This window comes from Polistes fuscatus, unplaced genomic scaffold (assembly GCF_010416935.1).
Source record: "Polistes fuscatus isolate 324 unplaced genomic scaffold, CU_Pfus_HIC Scaffold12, whole genome shotgun sequence".
Lineage (NCBI taxonomy): Eukaryota > Metazoa > Arthropoda > Insecta > Hymenoptera > Vespidae > Polistes > Polistes fuscatus.
Genome location: NW_025113020.1, coordinates 3,389,350 through 3,400,125, shown reverse-complemented (window position 1 = coordinate 3,400,125; position 10,776 = coordinate 3,389,350). Strand labels below are relative to the sequence as shown.

Here is a 10,776-nt window from a genome sequence, read left to right as displayed (position 1 = left end):
ACTTCCAAATACAAGCTTATAATTAGTAATATTCGAATAATAAAAAATGATGAAGGAAATTATAAAACAAATGCTTCTGACGAGAAATGAATAAACTTTGAAATATATAAAACTACTACATATATAAGGCTTTTGATAAGTACGAATTTTTGGGTAAGAACTTTTTCGGTAAGAGTTATTTCGATAAGATAACTTTTTTGGTAAGAGACTTTTCAGTAAGTTATTTTTTGATAAGAGATCGTGAGGTCAACAATATGTATTCTTATATATTCTTTGTATCTACCCTGGTGGGGGTTTTGCTTTCCACCCATTTCGTCATCTCAAACAAAATCCGCGAGCATCCGCAATGGCGGATTGCTACACGTGTACGATCCGTCCAGCGGCAGCCCGTAATCCCGCTTTGTTCCGTCACAAGTTGTCCATTTCCTGGCAACGGTTCCGTTATTATTGTTAGCAACGACGTCGGTTTTGTTCTCGTACGTTCATACGCTCCTCTTCCTGGTGGGGGTTTGTTTCCACAATCTCGCAAGCACATCACAACGGTGGAGAGGGCACTTGCGGAACGCGTGTACCGCCGCAGAGGATAAATGGTCGTACACGTGCAGGAAACAGGGAGGGGGTTTCCCGATATGTTGTATAGTGGAAAATGTATTACAAAAGAAAAAACAATGTTGAGAAATTATACGCGTGGCGGGACGTCACAACCATGTATACTGTGAATTTTTAAAATTAAATGTTCCAATTATTGCCTCCTCATACATAACACATAATCAATTTCTCCATCAATTTTTAATTTGATTATTTTTTTCAATTTTCCGAAAGGATATCTGACGAACAGAAAAAAAGTAATTCTGATTTTGTGTATGGTATCTTAGTTAAGTAAAAAAATCTCTATGTACAGTAATGCAATATATTTTGATAAATAAAAAAAAACAATACTAATACAATAAGACGAGTTCGCTATTTGACTATTGGAAGCTGACTGCCTTGTTAGGACATTTCTTTTCTATACTTTGATTAGCTCTTGTCGTAAGAGACTATAGTTATTCTACTGTTTACATTATTTTGCCAAAAACCTACTTTGGGTTGCATTCACTACTCTCACACTTTATGTCTCACACATACAAACGATTCTTATAATTCGTGGTCACATAAATACATAAATCACATAAATTATGTGCCTTTTTAGTACAAAATTTAAATAAAAAACTCTCTTAACAAACAATAATAACTCTATGTTTTCGTCTAATTCGTAAAAAATATTTAATGTAAAACACGAGCTTTTGCTTCCTAAATATAAATTTATTTCGATAATTACGTAAGATCAAAATATAATTATTTAAATTTATTCGATAACATTATAGAATACTGTTTAATGACAGTAACACAGCTTTGCCGTTTATTTCATTTTATTTAACCTGTAATTGTTATTTGAAAGAGTGATCATATAATGTGATATACTTTTAATCAATTATTTGCGTTACAAATTATTAAAGAACAGAAATTTCAATATTAATTTACAGTTAGGTTATTGTACTTTTACTTGTTTCTTTTTTATGTCCATGTAGTTTTTAAAGGCTCATTCATTTGACTTGCAAATGAAAATTTTTCTCTTCCATATTAATAGCAATACTTACAATTTCGTTCAACGATAAGCCAAAAATATTGTTTAAATGAGATCTTATATCATCGTTGATGATTCCATTGATAAATCTTTCGCAAAATTTTTCTCTTTGGCGACTTAAATAATCACACTTATCATATATTTTCTTTAAATTATATATATATTATATACATATAGATTGATACATTGTATAATGTATCAATCAATGCCTTGATGCAACAATTATTCACTCGAATGTCAATAACGCACTTCTTTTCTTGAATTCTAAATGTGTTCAAACTTTTTTTTACTACGGGATATTTCTTCGGACAATTCGATGCAATGTGTCCTCGCTCTCTGCAATTGTAGCACGTTGGTCCTTCCTTCTTCTTTGGACAACTATCAGCCATATGGTCAAGTGATCCACAAATAAAACAACTTCTTGTCTGCTTCGTAGATTTCCACCCTTCTGTATTCCAATTCTTCATGTTGTAAGGTCTTCTAACGAATCTCGTATCACCCGGAATTCGATTCTTTTCCTGCAAGGTCACTCCTTCGAAAGCTTCTAGGATATCTGCCTTCGTTCGTAACCTATTTATCTTAGCTTGGTTTTTAAGATTTGCATTTGGAATACCTTCGATGATATAATCTACAATTTCATCTTCATGAATCGGAACTTTGTTTCCGAGTATCACCTTGTTGTGAACATACTCACGAAATGATTCATCTTTTCTCCAAACACGCTCTTCAAAAATTTTTCGTAGAACTATACGATTTTGCCGATGACAAAATGTGCTTCTTAAATCGGCTAGCAATTCCTCAATGGGTATTGTGACATAATCTGATTTTGAATAGAACCATTCAAGTGCCTTCTCTTTTAATCTCATGCTGATTAACATACGCACTTGATTATCGTTGAGACTATATGTTGCTCGTAACATTCTCAGCTGTCTTTCCCAATTTTCGTATTCACCCATTTCTCCCTTAAAAACATTCAAAAGGTCAGCAACAAGCCTTATATCAACCCTTTCTCTAAAATCTGGATTACTGTAACTTTGTTCTTACGTTTCAACTAATTGTCGTCGCTCTGTACTAATACTTGCACCGCGAAGACTTCTAACCAATTCTAACTCACGTCGTACGAGTTTCAATTCTTCCTCCAGTAAATGCTTATCATTTCTTCTAACTTCTTCTTCGCAATTATCATTCAAAAATCTCCCTACATCTTCAGCATCAGGGAATCTTACTTCTTCACACACAACGCGTGGAGCTGTATTTGTTACGTTCTTCTGAGCCCACGCTTCCGACGGATCAACTTCTCTCAACCGTTGTATTAATTCGGTTTTCGTTCCTGAAGTGCTACATCCTAATTCTTTGCACTTCTCCTTGAGTTCAGCAATCGTAGTGTTATTCTGTGACTTCGACATCTTATAAATCTTTTCAACGAACCGACAAACCAAAAACTGTGTCCAACCTCGATCTTTAATACAGGATTAACCAACGCTGTATAACTTACACGAGGGTGCTACACACTACTTCACACGACACGAAAATTGACAAAATATGCCCAACCTCGATCTTTAATACAGACTTAACCAACGCTGTATAACTTACACGAGGGTGCTACACACTACTTCGCGCAACACGAAAATACAACACCAGCAATTACAAAAATTACACTCACTCACGACTTACTTTTTACTCAATCCCGGACGAGCCCCCAAAATTTGTAGGATGTTTAAATTATAAAAAATAGTGAGGAGTGTGATTGTACAGTAAAACCTCTTTTTGTGCGGTGGATAGGGACCGCATAAAAGAAATCGTACAAAAAAATATTCGGTAATTTTATAAATACTTACATATTATAAACAACTTTGTACGATATACAGTAAAACCTCTTTTTGTGCGGTGGATAGGGACCGCATAAAAAAAGTCGCACTTAGAAAATACATCAATTATTTGCGAAATATAGATGTGAAAATGCTTTCAATCAAATTAAATAATTGTTAGGAGATTGTTTAAATCAGATGAACAGCGTCGCGAAGTCCGGATACATCGTTGTCAAGGAGACCATGTAATCAGCTCGTCCACACATGTATATGACATTGAAAGAAAACATAAAACTGGTAGCAACGCTGCTGAGATTTAGATACCGCATAAAAATAAATCGCACGAAACAAATCGCACAAAAATAAAATCGCACAAAACAAATCGCACAAAAATAAAATCGTATAAAAAAGGACCGCACAACAAGAGGTCTTACTGTAAATGGATTAAGGCCACTTTCAAAATAAACGGCTCAGTTATTAAAGATTACATCGATCATCAATTCGTGTGTGTGCGTTTAAGGTCTCCTATTTATTGAAAAGACATACATTATTAAGTATTAATGAATATTAAAATATTTTGTTATTTATTAAATATTGACCATTGTTACGTCCGGAGACGCGAAACGTTAAAATGTAACAAACAAAGCCTATTTTGGCCACTCTGCGTACACCGAGTATAGCCGGGACCAGCCAGGCTCGTCTTTCTCGATGATTTAATAATAATAAAAATGGCGAATAAAACTTGGAATATGAGTAAATTATTAAAGGAATGAGGAATGAAACGAAAGGATTTATTAGAGGCGAATGCCAATCCCGTTCACCAGTTCTCTGGTTCAAAAGATATTTTATATAAAGGAAAACAATTACTTACAGAATGAATCCTTAAAACGAGCAGCACGCTTACATACACACACACACTTCCAAATACAAGCTTATAATTAGTAATATTAGAATAATAAAAAATGATGAAGGAAATTATAAAACAAATGCTTCTGACGAGAAATGAATAAACTTTGAAATATATAAAACTACTACATATATAAGGCTTTTGATAAGTACGAATTTTTGGGTAAGAACTTTTTCGGTAAGAGTTATTTCGATAAGATAACTTTTTTGGTAAGAGACTTTTCAGTAAGTTATTTTTTGATAAGAGATCGTGAGGTCAACAATATGTATTCTTATATATTCTTTGTATCTACCCTGGTGGGGGTTTTGCTTTCCACCCATTTCGTCATCTCAAACAAAATCCGCGAGCATCCGCAATGGCGGATTGCTACACGTGTACGATCCGTCCAGCGGCAGCCCGTAATCCCGCTTTGTTCCGTCACAAGTTGTCCATTTCCTGGCAACGGTTCCGTTATTATTGTTAGCAACGACGTCGGTTTTGTTCTCGTACGTTCATCCGCTCCTCTTCCTGGTGGGGGTTTGTTTCCACAATCTCGCAAGCACATCACAACGGTGGAGAGGGCACTTGCGGAACGCGTGTACCGCCGCAGAGGATAAATGGTCGTACACGTGCAGGAAACAGGGAGGGGGTTTCCCGATATGTTGTATAGTGGAAAATGTATTACAAAAGAAAAAACAATGTTGAGAAATTATACGCGTGGCGGGACGTCACAACCATGTATACTGTGAATTTTTAAAATTAAATGTTCCGATTATTGCCTCCTCATACATAACACATAATCAATTTCTCCATCAATTTTTAATTTGATTATTTTTTTCAATTTTCCGAAAGGATATCTGACGAACAGAAAAAAAGTAATTCTGATTTTGTGTATGGTATCTTAGTTAAGTAAAAAAATCTCTATGTACAGTAATGCTATATATTTTGATAAATAAAAAAAAACAATACTAATACAATAAGACGAGTTCGCTATTTGACTATTGGAAGCTGACTGCCTTGTTAGGACATTTTTTTTCTATACTTTGATTAGCTCTTGTCGTAAGAGACTATAGTTATTCTACTGTTTACATTATTTTGCCAAAAACCTACTTTGGGTTGCATTCACTACTCTCACACTTTATGTCTCACACATACAAACGATTCTTATAATTCGTGGTCACATAAATACATAAATCACATAAATTGTGTGCCTTTTTAGTACAAAATTTAAATAAAAAACTCTCTTAACAAACAATAATAACTCTATGTTTTCGTCTAATTCGTAAAAAATATTTAATGTAAAACACGAGCTTTTGCTTCCTAAATATAAATTTATTTCGATAATTACGTAAGATCAAAATATAATTATTTAAATTTATTCGATAACATTATAGAATACTGTTTAATGACAGTAACACAGCTTTGCCGTTTATTTCATTTTATTTAACCTGTAATTGTTATTTGAAAGAATGATCATATTATGCGATATACTTTTAATCAATTATTTGCGTTACAAATTATTAAAGAACAGAAATTTCAATATTAATTTACAGTTAGGTTATTGTACTTTTACTTGTTTCTTTTTTATGTCCATGTAGTTTTTAAAGGCTCATTCATTTGACTTGCAAATGAAAATTTTTCTCTTCCATATTAATAGCAATACTTACAATTTCGTTCAACGATAAGCCAAAAATATTGTTTAAATGAGATCTTATATCATCGTTGATGATTCCATTGATAAATCTTTCGCAAAATTTTTCTCTTTGGCGACTTAAATAATCACACTTATCATATATTTTCTTTAAATTATCATAATATTTTGCAATCGTTTCTTTTTCATATTGATTTCTACACTTGAAACGTTTTATGTATAAATCAACTTCGTCGGGAAGAAAATAACGGAGGTAATGTATTACTATTATCTCGTATGAACATTCAGGGAAGTGGATAATACCGAATTTCTTCTTGACACTCGTATGGACATTTTGATCAACCATTCTATTAAAGAATTCAACCATTTCCACATCTGGTACTTCAATCATATCTGCTACATACTCAAATTTATTTAACCAAATGTCAAACTCACCTTCACATTCTTGGTTGTAAATATTAATCATTGAAAGTGCTTGATCCACATAACTATGTATTCCTTTTGTTCTTTCAAATTCAATTGCCTTTGCCATCATTTCATTGAATGTCGTGCAAATATTTTCTGTTAAATATTCTTTCAATTTATCGTTTCGGATTCCATATAGGAATTGTTCGCATAATATTTTATCATTTGAATATTCATAAAGGCAGCTAATATATATTTTCTGTAAGTTAATAATGTAATCGTTTAATGATTCGTCGTCGTATTGTAATCGACTTTTAAAACGATTTCTTTGGAATTTTTTTTCGTTATCATTAAAAAAATAATTAATGTAGTATCTTCTTTTTTCATAGTATGAAAGTTCAAAAACGTTTATATTGAGGTATTGATTTTTGATAAGCATATGGACATTATCGTGCACCATTTTAAAGAATAATTCACCTATTTTATCGCTTGGTATCTCGATCTTATTTACTACATGCTCAAATCTATTAAACCACAAACAAAAATCATTTGCAGAATCTAGAGATGAATATTCGAAAATATCTATCATTGTAAGTGCTTGGTTTACGTAAAATGTTATTTCTTCATCCTTCCAAAATTTAATGGCTTTCTCTACTAATTCTTCGAACGATAAGCCAGAAAACTGTTTTAAATAATTTCTTATATTGTCGTCGCTTATTCCATTAAAGAATTGTTCGCATAATAATTCGTTTTTGTTACTCGCAGAACTGCACTTATTAAATAATTTCAATAAATTCTTAGCATATTTATCTATCTTTTCATTTTCATATTGATTTCTACACTTGAGACGTTTTACATGCAAATCAACATCCGAGGGTGAAAAATAATGATGGTACTTTAGTATAATATTTTATCTTCGTATGTAAGTTCAGTTAAGCTTAAAGTAGGGTTGTTTTGTCTGAAATCTCTGTGAACGTCATTATCTATCATTTGTTCGAAGAATTCAAGCATCAACTGGTCTGGTACCTCGATCATATCTGCTGTGTACTCAAATTTATTTAACCAAACGTGAAACTCGCCTGCCGTTGCTAAATTGTAAGTATTAATCATTGAAAGTGCTTGATCCATATAAGGAAGTATTTCTTTTGTTCTTTCAAATTTAATTGCCTTTCTAACAGTTTCATCGAATGATTTGTCCAGAGATATTGTTAAATGGGTTCTTAAATCTTCCCTGCGGATTCCAATTAGGAACTGTTTACACAATCTAGTTTCCTTGTCTTTTTTAAAGCCGCACTTATCATGTAGTTTCTCTAAATTAATGGAATATTTCTCTATGGTTTCCTGTTCATACTGACTTCGATCTTTAAAACGTCTCCTATAGAAGATAATTTCAGTTGTAGCACAGTAATAACGGACGTAATGATTTATTATTTTTTCGTATGAAAGTTCTGACGAATTTGTATCAGAGATTCTTTTCATGATACGTTTATGGATATTCTCTTGCACCATGTTTTCAAAGAATTCAATGATTTTATTGTCTGGTACCTTGATCATTTCTGCCACATACTCAAATTTATTTAACCACGTATGAAACGTTCTTAAATACTTCTTTTTTTTCAAGATAGGCATAAATGAAAGAGCCAAATTTACATAGTAAGATATTTGATTAACGTCTTGTGATGTATTATTGTTACACATTATTTAGAAAAAAGGGAAAACTTCTAATTACTTATTGTTGAATAATAGTTGAACGTTTGAAAATTCTTTGTTCGGACTTTTTGTTTATGCTATTATCACCAACATCAGTACACTTTTTATAATGTAATCTTGAAAGATCTCGAAAGTTTAGAAACACGTATACGTTTTATATTTTCTATTATTTCTTTTATATTTGAAATGTAGATAAACGATCTAAGTTTCTTAATGTAAATATTGAAATATTTTGAACAAAACTATAAAATTAGCAAGAATAATCGTACAAAAGTTTAACTATTATCTTAAAGTTTTAACGTATTCTAAACGACTGACTCACTAATTCAATCTATTTGCTTTTAGATAGAAGTAGAGAAGGAGAATTTATTTAGCGTCCTACATAAGTCTTCTGTAGAAATAATAATAATATAACAAGCAAGGAGAAGAATCAAATTTTCGTAGACTCTATTACAAGTTTTAACGTTAAGCAGAATCAACAGTTACTGTATTTGCCAAAATTCCTCCGGCGATTGGATTAAGCTTAATTATTGCCTCTTTCTCCACTATCGTCGTTATAATATCGCCTCTGCGATCCACCACCGTCGATATAATATATCTGTAAGATGTATTCGCTTGACAGATAAATTCGTTGTCCTTCTAATACTCCCTCTCGCTCGTTGTATCGAAGTATTCTCGTATGCGTCCAGCGAAGGAATAGACTGAATGTCTTTTGTAATGGGCCCTGCAGGGTGCACTCACTCGAAGGTCGAGTGGTGGGGGTTATGGACGCTAGTTACTAGTAACTCTCTATCGATTAGTGCGCGCACAGTAACTATCGATTTTTAGTTACTATCGATTTTTGTTATGATCGATTTCAATCGTATATACAAGTTTTAACGTTAAGCAGAATCAACAGTTACATTATTGTTCCGTGAAATAAGGGCATTTGACCGATTTGTATTGCGCGCGGAATAAGTTAGATAGCGACGGCGTTGAGACATTAGATTGGTTAAAATCACACCCTAAATAGGAACGGTCACGATTGCCTCAGTTGTGGTGTGAGGGCGCGCGGGGGCATTAGAGATACATGTAGGACCGCCTTAGCACGCCAGGTACATGCGAGTGCGTCTTGAGATAGTTGGGAGGGGGTATGCGTGCGTTGGGCCTTGGTCTCGAGGGCGCACGCGATAGTCCAGATCTGGATAGCGAGGAGAAAGTGTTTATTTCTGAAAATAGAGAGTGAAGCCATATTGGCCTTATCTAACAAGGGGACCTTACACTGGGACCCCCACAGATCTTAACGAGCTTTGGTATATTAGTAGTATACTTTTAGGGTGTTATCGTGGTAAAGGGTTTTCTCAAAATGCGCAGTCGTTTTTGAGAAAAAATGTTTTAAAGTTTTGACTTTTGTTGTATATATGTTTATATTATTTTAATTTCGACCGTGTATCAAGTGACGTTATGTGATGTTAAAAAATTTATTATTTCTAATTTTTTTGTAATAAATAATTTTCTCTTTCCTGTATATATTTAAAAATTAAGAAATATGAAAAAAAAATAAAAAACAGATAGAAAAAAAATTAATAAAAAAAACTTATCCCACGAAGGATCGAACACTGACTAACCGCGCGAGAAGCGTGAATGCTACTATTGACGCTATCGCGTCACTTGATACACGGTCGAAATTAAAATAATATAAACATATATACAGCAAAAGTCAAAACTTTAAAACCTTTTTTCCCAAAAACGACTGCGCATTTTGAAAAAACCCTTTACCACGATAACACCCTAAAAGTATACTACTTTTATACCAAAGCACATTAAGATCTGCGGGGGTCCCTTGCAAGTGAGAGCTGTGGTGTTCTTTTTGGTGCGCTTCCAAGTTACCAACGTGTGAGTTTAAGGGTTGTGCAGAGACACAACCATTCGAGGGTTGTAGCTGCAAGGCTACAACCATTCCTTTTACAGAGAGTAGCGGTGTTTTTTTGCAGTGCTTGCCAATCTGCCAACGTAGGATAGTATTGCAGCGGTTCAGGCTACACCCAGGTTGAAGTTGTTAGTGTCGAGTACAACGCGTATTTGTAGGACTGGTCACGTGTTTAGGTAGATTGTGGTATCTTGAATAATTGCGACGGAAACAAAGGTAAGAGAGATCTCTAGCGTAAGGAAGAAAGAGGTCCTTCGCGATGAAATTAGTGCTCGTGTTCTTTCTTTAACTTGTCCGCAGGATACTACTTACTGTATCATTTGTTTAAATAAAGTCACCGCTTGCCCCGGCTTTTCTCCCAACTTCGAGAGAACTTTTATGCCGCGGCAAGTGTTCTATACCGCGTAAAATTGTGTTGATTGATTTATCTATCCTTTCCTATCTCACTCATTCGTACGTTGAATTAATCGAACTCACGACAATAATTTCAAATTGCTTAAGTCATATATTCTACAAACAAATATAACCTCAATAACCTCAAAAATAACTTAAAGAAAATAACTTAAAAACAAAATAGTAATAATTAATATTATTATTATTATTAATAATTTTTCTTGCTACTTTTTAATGTTTTTTGTTTATTTTTTAATTAATGTTATTATTATTATTATTATTATCATTATTAATTTTCTTTTTACATAGAATATAGTTGATAAAGAAACCTGTTCCCCCCACCTTGCTTGATGATCGATTACATTCGCTAATGTAAACCAATTATTTTTC

At 33.3% G+C, this 10,776-nt stretch overlaps 1 long non-coding RNA gene across 1 annotated transcript; it reads left to right on the top strand.

The window, feature by feature from the left end:
• The first annotated feature begins 9,866 nt into the window (after positions 1-9,866).
• Positions 9,867-10,403, top strand: LOC122513494. Its single transcript, XR_006302768.1, has 2 exons — positions 9,867-9,959; positions 10,035-10,403. It is a non-coding gene; the product is annotated as an uncharacterized LOC122513494 (long non-coding RNA).
• Positions 10,404-10,776: the final 373 nt, after the last annotated feature.